This window comes from Lygodium microphyllum, chromosome 26 (assembly GCF_053477565.2).
Source record: "Lygodium microphyllum isolate KBCC chromosome 26, Lygodium_microphyllum_v1.1.10, whole genome shotgun sequence".
NCBI classification, from domain to species: domain Eukaryota; kingdom Viridiplantae; phylum Streptophyta; class Polypodiopsida; order Schizaeales; family Lygodiaceae; genus Lygodium; species Lygodium microphyllum.
Window position 1 is genome coordinate 63,381,637 of NC_141160.1, and position 14,484 is coordinate 63,396,120.

Sequence of the window (14,484 nt, forward strand, 5' to 3'; positions counted from 1 at the left end):
AGCAAGGGTTCGATGAGGTGGGAAAAATTGTCGATGTTGAGGAGAAGTACACTTGAAGGCTTCTTGAGACATCCTTTGTGATTTTGACAACACGATGGAGTATAATTGAGCTCATTGATGCCTTAGCTTTGGTAGTTGGTGGCTGCTTGTAGTGGTTGAAGAGTATAATGTACTTTCCATGGCCTTCCATGCCTTGCTTATCACTATTGATTACAATGGTACTAAGATAGAGTGCAAAAAATAATTGTGCAAATATGGTTCAGGGTGGCAGGTCTAACCATAGGCGAGACGAGCTCCCTAGGTATGTCCTGCCCTTGATGTGCCCTGAACAATTGTGGGTGATGTTAAAGGGCTAGGGGACTAGGAATGAAGCCAGCCAACCAAGGTCACTAGACGTACCTAGTTTGAGGACCCTTAGGTGCTGTGCTGTGATTGTGGGTGCTTCTTTTCTTTTTTTCTTTTATTTTCTCTCTCTTTTTTGTTTTGGTTTTTTTTGTGTGTGGATAAAATGAATGCAACCATTGAAATACGTTGAGGCTATTAGCCTTTCATTTGGATTGAGAAATGTGGAGATCCAAAGGTGGTGAAAAATGAATGTTACAAAGATGATTGTGTTACTAGCCTCATTGCTAGAGAAATAGCTATTGAGATGGGGGGATACATTGGAGATTTTGCAAAACCTCTTTGTACTGTGCGATGTTGGTACAATTGAGATAATAGCTGCAGTGTGAGTGCCAAGTGTAGAGTTTAACCCAGAAAGAGAGAGTGGCCCATGATCCTGCTTTGGGTCATGTGATGTAGCCGATTGGCAAGGGTGATTTTCACTTTCGGCAATGAGGATTCTGTCATGGCTCTTTGTGAGGTTGGTGGTCTTGCGGTGACTTGGGCCACCCTAAACACTTTTGTTATAAAGACCTGTGTCGTCCTGCATCCACTTGACGCTTTGTGAGAGTATATGCAAATCACATGCATCAATTATGATGAATAGATGCCACACAAAAATATATTACTTCATCTAAATCCTATGGTGTTGACTGCGATGCATCTCACCGACGCTTGTTAAAGACATGCCATGTATTAGTAGTAAGGGAGATTTGTATAGTTGGGGGCAGCTTGCCCCTTTAACCACTTAAGAGCAAAAAGTTATGGCAAGATGGCCTTTATTAAGAAGCTTATACAACATAGGGGCTATTCTATTTATATGAGGTAGGGTGAGTTTGGGTGGTCGGGCGACTGGGGCTGTGCTGGTGAGGGACTCCCACCATCAGGCCGGGTAGGAAAGATATCGACCAAGTCCCGAATGGTGTAGTCCCTAGCCGCAGCTATTTCAAGAATGATTTTAAATAATTCATCAAATTTCCTCTTGTTTCGAGTTGCCATCTTCTCTTTCAAGCACCTAGTGCCTGAGCGTCTGGTGAGGGCTTGCACGACATGTATTATTACACCTGGGGTGCTCCCTTGAGCCTTCGTCCTCCTAGCTTGGGGAGTTTTCGGACTGCATCCTGGGCAGTGTCACTTGGGGCCTCTTTTCGACGCATACCTTCTTAAGGTAGGCACGTAGCATTTTGGTGGAGGTGCTTGTGTCTTATTCTCCCTCCGACGGCGGAGAGCTTCCTTGCAGGCCAGCTGCATTGGGTGCTCCATGACGACTACTGTGAGGAAATCTACAAAAAGTGAACCAAGGTTTAGGCCCTGAGGTAGGATGGAATTATTCACATGACATGGATTAACCAATAGATCATCAAGCGCATAGTAGCCACTGTAGAGGGATGGCCCTCGTGATAATATTCATCCTGCTTCAACTGCGGGGCGTATTCCAGCCAATAGTAGATCTTTGCTCACCCCAAATCACACAAACTGGTTGTGATGGGGTAGGACTTGTTTTCAGAAGGGGAGATCAGAAGTCGAGGAAGAGCCTGTGGAAAGGGATGGTGCCCTGTGCACATCCTCAAAGGTGTTGGTTAGGGCTTCCCATGGCGGTCATGAGGACTATCTGCCCTTTACGCGGGAACAACCACATGACTTCTAGACGTGTGGTGAGAGAAGGACCCTAGGAGCTTAGCCTGTCAAACCCAAACTTTTCTCTTTGCGCTTGACTATCATTGCTTGTGTGTGTGTTAGCTTGGGTATTATTTATTCACAGTCACAAAACACATTGTTCATTTATGTACAATTGATCATCCACGTCGCTTCATGAGGATAAAGACCACTTGTAGAACTCATGATTATACTGAAGTGTGGCACACTATCCAGTACTCGTGGCAGCTTACTCAATAACAATAGATATTTTGCAACATCGAGTAGCATGGTACCTTGTTTGAGCCTACTCGCAACATGTAGCTCCTCCTTAGTGAGAACCTTATCAATTAGAGAGTTTTCTTGGCTAGTTTTGGCTAAGTCCATACCCTGAATGGCAGTCAGCACTTTGAGATCGCCATTTGGTCCCATTTGGCCAATCGCTCCTTTGAGAATGTCATAATCTGGGCTCCCAATTTGGCCATTGTAATGCGGTTTTCAAACCAACGTTTTTCAAATTGGCGCCAACCCTCCGATTGTCACTTTAATTGCTCTATCTCTAAGAGATTTGGTTGGTAGAGCACATCATTGAATGTCACAATTAAGTGTAGTTTGTCGGCTTCCTCGTCAGAGATGAGTCGCATGTGTTCATGTAGGAGCATGTCATAGTGCTCATAAAGATGTTCTTACTCTTTTCAGGATAGGGAAAATGGTAAGTATTCTTCAAGCTTCTCCCTAGGGAGTGCACCCATGTCTGCAAGGATGTAGGCACGTGCGAACACTTTGAGCTTAGCATCCAACTCAGTTAAGCATTCCGCGACACTTTTATGTTCAATGAGGGCTTGCTTGGTTGCTATCTTATGTAAGGTTCTAGGAGTATCCCTGGGCTTTAGCATAGCTGGGGGCTCAAGCCTAGACAAGCAAGATGGGTCAACTCTAGGATTGGTTATGTCCTTGGGGTTTCCATGTTTCTCTTGAGGCTTTGTTGTTACTACGTCATGGTTGTCCTTGGATGCGACTGGTATAGATTTGTCACCATGTTGTGATAGTGTTGTATCCACTCTTGATTGGTCGATGCAAGTTCTATTGTCAGTGGATTGAGTGTCACAAGCAACCGTCGCTGATGGTGATGGTTGCTTTGACTTATCAGAACACACAAATGTTTTTGGGGTTTCACCGCTGTAAGGGGAGAAGGCAATGGGTTCCTTAGTGGGTGGACTCGATGCTTTATTCCCAAGTTCTTCTGTGCTCTCGATCTCAATCTTCTTGGCATCCACAACCACTTGTAACTTCCGTTATGTTCGTTGTGTTCTCTTGTTCGTGGGCAATGAAGGTGTCTTTCTTAAAGACTTAGGACCCTGAACTAGGTCAGTCGTTGATGTGCTTGGTTGGGCCTTAGCACTCTCTTTCTCTGGTGTGCTCTCATGGGACTTAGCTGTGACCCACTGAATAGTCTTGCTAGGTTGATTGGTTAGATGCGCCCTCTCCTGGGCCACATTTTCGAGAGGTTTCTCCTCAAGTGTAGGCTTTGGGTGCTTCGACAATGTTGGAGGTATCAAGGATGTTGATTGTGACACATCTTCCACCGACGAATGGCTAAGGACACATTCCGCAAGGGGCATCGTCACGGCCACAGGCTGCGACTGCTGTGATTCGTGATTGGAAGTAGTAACGGCTAGTTCAGCGGACTGGCCACTATTGGTAGGCTGCAGTGTCAAGTCCTTAAGCAGATCAGAAGTGTCCGTGTCTTTTTTTGCCCTTTGTGCATTCACATGTGCAGATCAACAAGCATTAGTTGAGCTAGTCACGATGGATTGTGCAGACATATCCTTAGGAAGAGAGCTAAGGGTAGTATCATATCCCACATTTTGGACATTTGGAAGCTTAGATGGAGATAGAGATTGGGATTGAGCAGTTGCACTTGACGACTACTGTTGTGCTTCTTTTATCAATTTAGGGAAAGAGAGTGTAGGAGACTTGAGACTCCTAAGTGGCTTTGACACTGGCTGGACGATTTGCTCGTGGCTGTTAGATGATTCTGCCATTTGCTTTGTTGAGCAATTAGCCTTACCATGAGCAATGTTGAGCCTATGATGCTCATTATCCTCTTGGGAAATCAAAAGCTCCTTGGGCACTAGTGGCTTTTATGCACACTTGATGGGTAAATATGATATTCGCTTGTTAAGCACGCTATGATGCCAGGAGGCATATTTCACGGTGGATTCCGTGCCACGGTGGATTCTGTAAACTTTGATTACTGGGGCTCATACACAAAGTGGATTCTTTGTGCGAGAAGTTGATGGGGACGCCTATCCTTTTCGGGCGTTTCATTAATTTAGTGTGTACATGGGTGATTCCATAGCGAGTGATTCCGCAAAATGCATATTAAATTAATAAACGTTTATGAGTTTAGAGTGCGTACTCGTAATAAATTAAGGTTAGGATTGATTTCTAACCAGTTGATTTATTTATGTAGCTGAAGACTGCTAGGTATTCACTTTTGTCGGTTTAATTGTATTATTTTACTAAGGATTGTGAATGCTTCAGTTGATGTGTAGAGATAGCAGCAGTGGTGGAGGAAAGCATTGAAGGATAGCGAGTATTCGATTTATCATTTATATTTTGATGGGCGCATACCTTAGGCATGGCGCCTATATTTTGTCACGCCTATTTATTGAGGCGTTGGATATTTATTTATTATTTTGTATACGCATGGGCGCATGATTATGTTATTTGTACTTGGACATTGTGTTGGGTATGCCAGACTCTTTGGGTACCGCCCGTTAGCTTTATTCCTATTTTATGCTAAAACAAACTCAAAAGCTAAAAGCTTGCTATTTTGTAATTTGGGCTATTATTTGAGTTTGAAGATGATTAATACATAAAATACATGCTTTGTGCAGCGCTCACACAAGGCATGGGGGGAGATTGCACCCAATTGGTCTCTTGTTCATCTTGCGCATGCTTTTTACCGTGAGTTTTGTGCAAAAAGTAGAGTTCTTTTGTTCTTGGGGACCTTCCGGCATTCACTACGCGAGCGTACAACATCCGATCTGCGCACCAGTGGTATCAGAGCGAAGCTAAGATCAAGAGCTTCCAATCGCTACCCATCTTGTGTGAAGGCAGAGCTCCTGGAACGATTGAGCTCTACAGTCAATCTCGTCGCGAACGGTCGATATGGGTGGATTCCTGGCGATCAAGAACCTCTGTTTCCATCATCAGATCGCGAAGGACCAGCCTGCAGCGCGGAGGACCACTCCTACATCCTCACATAGAAGTCGTGGAGTTGCAGAGATAAGTTTCAATTTCCATATCTACAAAGCTTAAAAAAATTAAAGCTTAGAAAGCTTAAAGAAGCTTTAAGCTTCACAAAATTTCATCGCGAGGTATCAGAGGAGGAGTCCGTGATTTTTGCCGTGCTGAAAAAATGCCCCCCCCCCCACGATTCGACGTTTTGCTGCCCCTTTACTAAGGCTATTACACTAAGTCTTCTAAGCCACAAGTCACATAAAAGCTCCAAATCACATAAGCCTCACAAACTCAGCAAGTACTGCAAGTCTTCCAAGTTCAAATCCTGCAAGTCAGATAAAGCAACTAAGTTCTGCAAGTCTTGGAACTCTGCAAGTCACATAAGTCTGCAACTTTGCAAGTCAGACAAGTCACCTGAAGTCAAAACCGACTTCTGTTCAAAACTCATAGAAGGGCTGTTCCTGTGCAGAAACTTCGAACTGCAAAGTTGTTCATTGGAAGGTATTCTTTGCATACGTAGGTTTGCTCAACCATTTTCAGCACACGCAGAAGGATAAAACACAGATTTTTCAAAGATTACAAATCCTGCCATAGTCAAAGATGAAGATTGTGAAAGCCACACCCAAAAATATATAAGCCTTGTATACCCGATCTTGAGCTACGCTCATCCCGCTAATTTGATTTTGAGAGTGAGAGGCCTTTTGAGTTTTGCAGGATGACGGAACCACATATGGATGATTTAATGGCTGAAGGTGATCTACCCGAACCTACGATGGAGTAAAAGCTGGACTTAATTATGATGCAGTTGGATGAAGAACGACGAGCTAGGGAAGCATTGCAAGTTCAATTGGCTAATTTACAAAGATCGACTACCGACAAAGAGGAACCTCAATCTGAAGATCTTATTCGACGTACCATCGACGCGACTCTCGAAGCTCAATCTATCCGCAAGGAAGCAAAGATAAGTAAAAGAAAATTCAAATTCCGTACTTTCAATGGCACTCGAGAGGGAAAAACTGTTCTTGCATTCATTAGTCAGTTTGATGACTACTTTCATGAGGAAACATATGCAGAAAAAGATATAATCAAGTGTGTCACTAATCATTTAGTGGATAGAGCATCTCTTTGGTGGACCGTGGTTCATAAAAGTATAGATTGTCCCGCTACCTGGGAGAATTTCAAGAAGAAGTTTATGCAGAATTTCCTTCCTCCACAATTCCATGAAAAAGCCATAAAGCAATGGGACCTTCTTCAGCAAAGAGATCGTGAGCCTATTTCCCAGTACACCGAACGCTTTTGGAATGCATTACTCCAGTTACGCATGCTTGAAGACGTACCTGAAGCGACACACAAGCGCAAGTATATGTCTGGATTACTTGGACATTACTACGCTGAAGTTAATATGTTCAAGCCTGCAACTCTTGAAGACGCAATTTCATTAGCGCATGATACTGAAGACAAGCTGCGAGGAAGAGACAAGCGTCCACAGCAATTTCAAACCAATGGTAACTATGGATCTAAGCAATTCAACTCAAATTTTAGAAGATTTAATCAAGGTCGTTTTCCTTCATCATCTTTCCGTAAGAATTGGGCAAAACCACCTATTTTACCATCCAATACCAATCAAAATCCTAAGCCTATTCTAGAGCCAAATCCTAATGTCCCTAGACTTTCCGCCATTGCAAACAATGTAACCAAAGCCAAGCCTATAGTGTGTTATAAATGCCACCAACCTGGACATCTAGCAGCAAATTGTCATTCGAAGAAGCCACCTGTCCATATCAACTACCTTGGAGCAATGGAAGATGACGAACATGAAGAAATGCCTGATTTCACTGAAGATGAAGATGACATTACTACTCCTTCGGATACTTTACCAGGTATGCCAACTCCACATTCTTTATTGACAATGAAATGTTTAGTGCATGGAAAGGAAAAGATTATTTTGCATGATGATGGTAGTACTCATGATTTTATTTCTGTAAAGCTAGTAAAAGAATTGAAATTACAGACTATACCTACGCATTATCGCATCAAAGCAGCATTCTTAGGCACTAGGTATAATGGTACATAGGAAGTGCATGATTTAGAAATTCAAATTGGTGAATACACTGAAAGAAGAAATTTTCTAGTTGTACCATTACAGTCCAGTGACATTATTTTAGGTATGCCTTGGCGTCATCAGCATAACCTAGATATAGATTATTCCAATATTTTTGATCGTGATTCTAGATTTTGTAATAACTTTTGGATTACTTTGTTTGCTAACCTAGGCACAAAAATTAATTTCTCATTTGCATTTCATCCTGAAACTAATGGACAAACAGAAGCCACTAACAGTACTACACTAGATCTTTTACGTGCTTATACTATTTCTAAACCATAGACATGGGATACACATTTGCATTTATTACAGTTTGCATATAACAATACACCACACACATCTACAAAGAAAGCACCGTTTGAAGTGATTTATGGTTATAGATTGTCTACACCTATTGCATCTTTATCAAATAGAATTCAGAGTGTTGATGATATTGCTAGTATGCACAATACTATTTTTGATGAAGTTAAAGACATGATTGCCAAAGCCCAGCAATCATATACCAAACAAGCCAATAAGAAAAGACAAGCAATGAATTTCAAAATTGATGACTATGTTTGGTTGAGAATAGAAAAACGTAGATTACAAAGTGTAGATAGACACCCAGTTGTGAAATTAGCCCCTAGATTCTATGGACCATTTAGGATCATTCACAAAATTAATGACAATGCATTCAAGTTAGAATTACCACCTCACTGGAAAATTCACAACACATTTCATATTAGTTTATTAAGACCCTTTAGAGGCCAATTACCTGTACACCCTGTTTATGAAAACCCACCTTTGTTAGAGGAAGAGACTGAAATACTTGAACCTGAAGCTATCATAGATACTGACTTTATGACCACTAGAACTGGCCGAAGATATTCTAGATATCTAGTCAAATTTAAGAACCATCCTATAGAAGAAGCACAATGGATGTATGCTAGAGACTTAAATGCTTTCTCCACTCTGCTAGCTCCACATTGAGCTAATAGCAATTGAGGTCAATTGCTATCCCACCCCGGGGGTATGATGCCAGGAGGCATATTTCACGGTGGATTCCGTGAGGTTTTACGGTGGATTCCGTAAACTTTGATTACCGGGGCTCATACACAAAGTGGATTCTTTGTGCGAGAAGTTGATGGGGACGCCTATCCTTTTCGGGCGTTTCATTAATTTAGTGTGTACATGGGTGATTCCATAGCGGGTGATTCCGCAAAATGCATATTAAATTAATAAACGTTTATGAGTTTAGAGTGTGCACTCGTAATAAATTAAGGTTAGGATTGATTTCTAACCAGTTGATTTATTTATGTAGCTGAAGACTGCTAGGTATTCACTTTTGTCGGTTTAATTGTATTATTTTACTAAGGATTGTGAATGCTTCAGTTGATGTGTAGAGATAACAGCAGTGGCGGAGGAAAGCATTGAAGGATAGCGAGTATTCGATTTATCATTTATATTTTGATGGGCTCATACCTTAGGCATGGCGCCTATATTTTGTCACGCCTATTTATTGAGGCATTGGATATTTATTTATTATTTTGTATGCGCATGGGCGCACGATTATGTTATTTATACTTGGACATTGTGTTGGGTATGCTAGACTCTTTGGGCACCGCCCGTTAGCTTTATTTCTATTTTGTGCTAAAACAAACTCAAAAGCTAAAAGCTTGCTATTTTGTAATTTGGGCTATTATTTGAGCTTGAAGATGATTAATACATAAAATACATGGTTTGTGGAGCGCTCACACAAGGCATGGGGGGAGATTGCACCCAATTGGTCTCTTGTTCATGTCGTGCATGCTTTTTACCTTGAGTTTTGTGCAAAAAGTAGAGTTCTTTTGTTCTTGGGGACCTTCCGGCATTCACTACGCGAGCGTACAGCATCCGATCTGCGCACCACACTAGGCTGAGAATATACCCTTCGAATAGTCCCGTTTGGTTTCTTGATTTTTGTGAGGGGCTTAGTCACTCCAACCTTGTTGAGTGAAGACTTAGATTTTTGTCTAGATTTCCTCCTTTGCTTCTTTGCTTTTGATGACACAATCTAGCCTTTAGCTAATAGAGATGATTTAGTAGGGGGCTTTGGTACCTGCATAATACCCTTGAGCACGTAGCAACGCTTTGGATATGCATCGCAGCATTATGCTGGCTCTCCATGGATGCCTTTGTCTGTAAGTCTTGGGCTTCTTTTGTGTTCTTCTACGATATTTATAAGTCCAAAGTCTATCCTTGGCATTGTCTCCTAACCTTCTTGTTTCAAGCATGGCCTCGCTCACTGGTTCTCTTTGTTCGACATGCACTTGTATAAACTCTTTCAACAAGTCCTTGCTCTCGTTAGTAGTTTTGCCTGTTATGTCAACACCTTCCTTGCATTTCCCTCGAGGTTTGATGAGGTCAACCTTGCTAAAGGTATTGACTATCCTCACACCCGGTAGTGTCAAGTGTATCCTCTATACTACATAGTCGGCCTCACACTTCGTCGCCCTTTTGAAAGGTCGTTCGAGGAGGGTTTCCTTTCCACAATTAGCATTATTTGGAGGAACATGGAATATGATATGCAAACTTTTTGTTTCAATAGTTACAAGGATTTTGCACTTCCCTATAGGTGCTTGTGAGTGTCCCCCATAAGGACTAAGAGTTGCACTAGTCGGTGTGAGCTCGGCTTGGTAGGGTCCATGCATCATAGGTCAGGATATTAAAATCAGCTCCTTCATCAATGAGAGCATCGACGATGTGCTCTCCTTTCATGGTGAGTTTGACCCTGACGAAGGAAATTCGGTATGGCAGCCTCAATACTATGCCAAACTCCCTTCTGCCACAAAGTGAATGAGGTAAGGGCACCTACTAGTCATGAAAGAGCGGACTAGGACGCTATGCAAGAGGGAGAGGAGCTTGTGAGGGAGAAGAGAGGAAAACAAAGAGAGAGAGAGAGAGAGAGAGAGAGAGAGAGAGAGAGAGAGAGAGAGAGAGAGAGAGAGAGAGAGAGAGAGAGAGAGAGAGAGAGAGAGAGAGAGAGAGAGAACTACAAAAAAATAGATGAATCAATAAACTTAAGAGATGGAGAATCCTCGAGACATAACCAATATACACAATATGGACACCAATAGCATGGGCTTATTACACTGTAGAGCATGCATAAGCTATAGTAAGGGAATGAACTGCATAAGCTCATGAGAGAGAATGGGGAAGGCTCAATAGGGCTGAAGAATAATAGAGAAAATCAACTTTGTCCAAAAGAAAGAGGAAAAAGAAAAGGAAACAATAGTTGCAAGCCACTATAGAGACCACCAAAGGGGAACGCAAGGATGAATATGAGAAGTCTGTAGTCTTATCACAAAATCGAATTGTAAATAGTTCCACGCCCACTTCTTACAAGGTCAATAAACTAGAGAACACATATAAGGGATCCAAAGACTCAAACCAATAGTCACTTTCAATTGTTGTTGGCAACATTAAATCTATAAAAAATGAATCTATTAATGACCAATCAACAATGGAATTGAAATAATCACAATTGTTGGTTGCAAAAACACCTACTATATATTTGATGAGAAATAAGGCTTGGTAGCTATGGTGCATCATGATAGGAATGAGAACCTAAAGAGTAGTAGCTATCCATCACCTTACCAATCTTACTCATCTTGACCCAACACTTGAGGTGAACTTAAACCCATACCAATGATTAGAACTTTGAAAGAAATGGTAGTGAAGTAAGCTTACATTGAGAATAGAAATGCCACATGGAGTATCTTATGGAATTAAATACTAGGTTGAGACTATTTGCCTGTATCTATGTTTATATTGACATGGGCATAGTGCCAAACCTAGCATTGCCACTAATGTGGGAGGAGAAAAAAAATCTCAGCAAATACTACTGTGAGTTGTTAGATGACCTCATGTGACATATCTCAAACAGGGAAGCCAAAGAACATTGATTAACTTCCACGTTCAATGAAATACTTTGCTATTTCTACCTGTGGGTTCTCTTTTCTTGTTTGGAACACATTATTGTGACAACTTCCAATTCCACCAAGTTGGAGGAAGATTCTAGGATCTTTTGTTGATTATCATTGTTGTTGGCTTTCATAGGAGCTAGACTAGGACAGTCTTTTGCAATGTGGTCTTCTCCCTTGCATTGACTGCATAAGCACTTGTATTCCATGTACCACCTAGGATTTGGACAATTTGCTGAGATATGTCCCTTTTTTCCACATCTATAACACTCCACTTCAAATCTCTGGCCACCACCAGACTATCTTCCTCTATAACTTGAGAGCATGGAATCTCCTTACACCAGTATTGAAGAGTTGAAATAAAAGGCTAAGGGAGGACGAATCACATTCAGGAAATGTTTGTTTAATAATTGAGCTTCAATGGTCAAACTCAGAGGCTAGCTAATGATTATCTCAGAGCAGAGGTGAGCCATTTTGGTGGTCTCAAAGAGACCTGATGTATGTAGCCCCCCCTTACCCCCCTTTGTGTACTTGCTACTATTCTAGGTAGAGACTTAGTTGGACTCATCCTAGAATATCCCTTGCCTGACAAAATTCTCATGAAAGAGGAGCTGCATATTGCTAGTGCGCTAGGATACGGAATGGTACTACTTGATATCACACAATATTTATATTTGCTAGTAAAGTTATCATGACTCCTGGATGCCTATGCTACACTTAAGTATAATCTTGACTTTTGTAAGAAAATATCACCACCTTAGAGTGACACATAACCATAGCTTATAAAGGTGCATATAAATAAAAGGTGCTTTCAATGATTATGTATAAGTAAAATTAAAATAGACAAAATCTCATGCACCCCAACAACAATGATTGTTGAGTTGAGGCAACACATATTAGAGTCAATTCAATTGAATTGAGATTGGTATCTATTTCATTTAATCGTTTTTGTATAGTCAAAGTGGATCAACTCCATGTACTCTTAAATATCCACCAAGTAAATGCTGGATAACACATGATACTAAATTGGCAAATCAAACATTTCAATCCACCAAAGGCCCATTGTTTCTCTTGAAGATCCACCAAAAGCAATACCAAGTAGCAAAGGCCTACATAGAGCACCTCTCTAGACAAGATTTCAATGACCACATCTATAGAGATTTTCCTCCATATATAATTATACCTTGCTAGCCTTTTCCTTACAAGCACAACAACTTTGGTGACTTGTAGCTTGTACCCCAAACTAAAATCTTCCACAATGATCAACTTCAACCATTCCATTCAAATCCAACCAATCTAGCAACATAAGATTCCAATCTCAAAACACCCCATCTAATCCCACTCACCACTCTTGCTTGGCAACTCCAACAACCACATTGAGATCCAATGACAACTACTTCTCTCCTCACAACAACCACACCATTGTCCTCACGTTTTTTAATCTATGGTGCAAGTTGAAGCATGCTATCTTTGACAAAATCATAAAATGGAAAATGTGATGGAACCAACCAAAGTGAGTATCGCAAGGTGACAAAACACAAGTACAAGCATAAATCTAACAAAGGTGTAATAATTTTGATGCATACATAATAATTTCTAGTCTATGCATACACTCGTATAATTATTTGTAATAATATTTTGAAAGTTGATACAATACTCCTGCAAGTATGTATGAATTAAGCAGAAAGACTGATTGAGAATTCAAAAAGGAGGGTAACTTAAGTGGAAGCCTAAACTCAAATCCTATATATAAAAGCCAAAAAGTGAATGGATAAGCTTATTTCTATATGTGCAAACTTGAGAGTACTCTTCTCTTTCTTTATATCCTACCTACTTGTGCATCACATTGAGAGTGAGAGTGTGAGATTGAGAGAGTTTGAGGGACTACAAGAGTGAAGCTTCTTTATCGTCTTGTGTTCTTCTGTTCTTCCCCTTCTTCTATAGTCTTGAGGGTGAGAGGTGGAGTTAAGGCATGGTTGGGATATGTGTTTGTTTTCTATATGTTTCCTCTCTTTGCTAGAGTACTCAATGAGTAGATCAACTATGTATTAAACAAAGAGGCATATCAAATCAAGATAGCCACTCTTGGATCATGAGGCCACCATCAAGCCTTAAAATGCATTTTAACTACAATGCATGAGGGTGAGAAGGTGACTCTACTATAGACTCTTTTCTATTTGCTTTCTTGGAATAAAGTTATCTTAGCCTTACCATTCTCCTAACTCTTATTCACACATGTACTTACCTTGTGTCTTGATTAAGCTTCGGATGCTTTATAAGCATGTGTTTCCATTTATGTTGATAGGGACATTACATCCTCTCCCCTTAGAGAAATCAACATTTCCTCATCTTGAGAAAAATTAGGGGTTTCCCTCATCAATCCAAGTGGGATCCTCTTCAGGATAATCATTTCATCGAATGAGGTACTCTCTAAGGGTTTTATTCCTAAGTACTTTCTCTTTTACATTAAGCCCTTTCTCATGATAAAGATCAATGTCTCCTTTGCTTGACATTACAACTTATTGATAATCAAGAACATTCTTAGGATTGGGTACATAAGCCTTGAGCAAGCTCATGTGGAAGATATTCTAGATTCTCAAATACTCGAGAAGTTCGAAGTTGTATGCATTGGTCTCTAGGAACTTGATAATCTTATAAAGTCCACAATATCTTAGACATATCTTCTTAAAAATCCCAAAGGATAGTGAACTTTTTTTGCGACAGACACAAAGAGATACCATGCTCCCTTCCTTGAAGATCCATTCATGTCTTTCAACAAGGCATAAACCTCCTAAACGATCCATATTAGCAGCTTGGATACTATCTCATTAGCTTAACTCTACTTATCCATTTCCTCTAGCATCTTCTTGGAGGCCTCTACCTTTAGGGTGGGTTTAGCAAAGTTGAGTGGAGTAAGGCAATCTTACTCATTCAAAGCTTGAAAAGGAGTCATCTTGATGCTAAGAGGCATTGTAGGAAAATTATACTAAGAGTAGATATTGCATCCACTCCTTCAACTCTCTTCAAAATATGATCTTAGTATGCCTCAATGAGTTGATTGAATTGTTCTATTTTGATGATCAATTTGTGGGTGGCTTCAATGACTTGACTAACTTGTTTTGTTTTGACTGTCAATTTGTGGGTGGTAAGCCATATTAAAGCACAAATATGTTT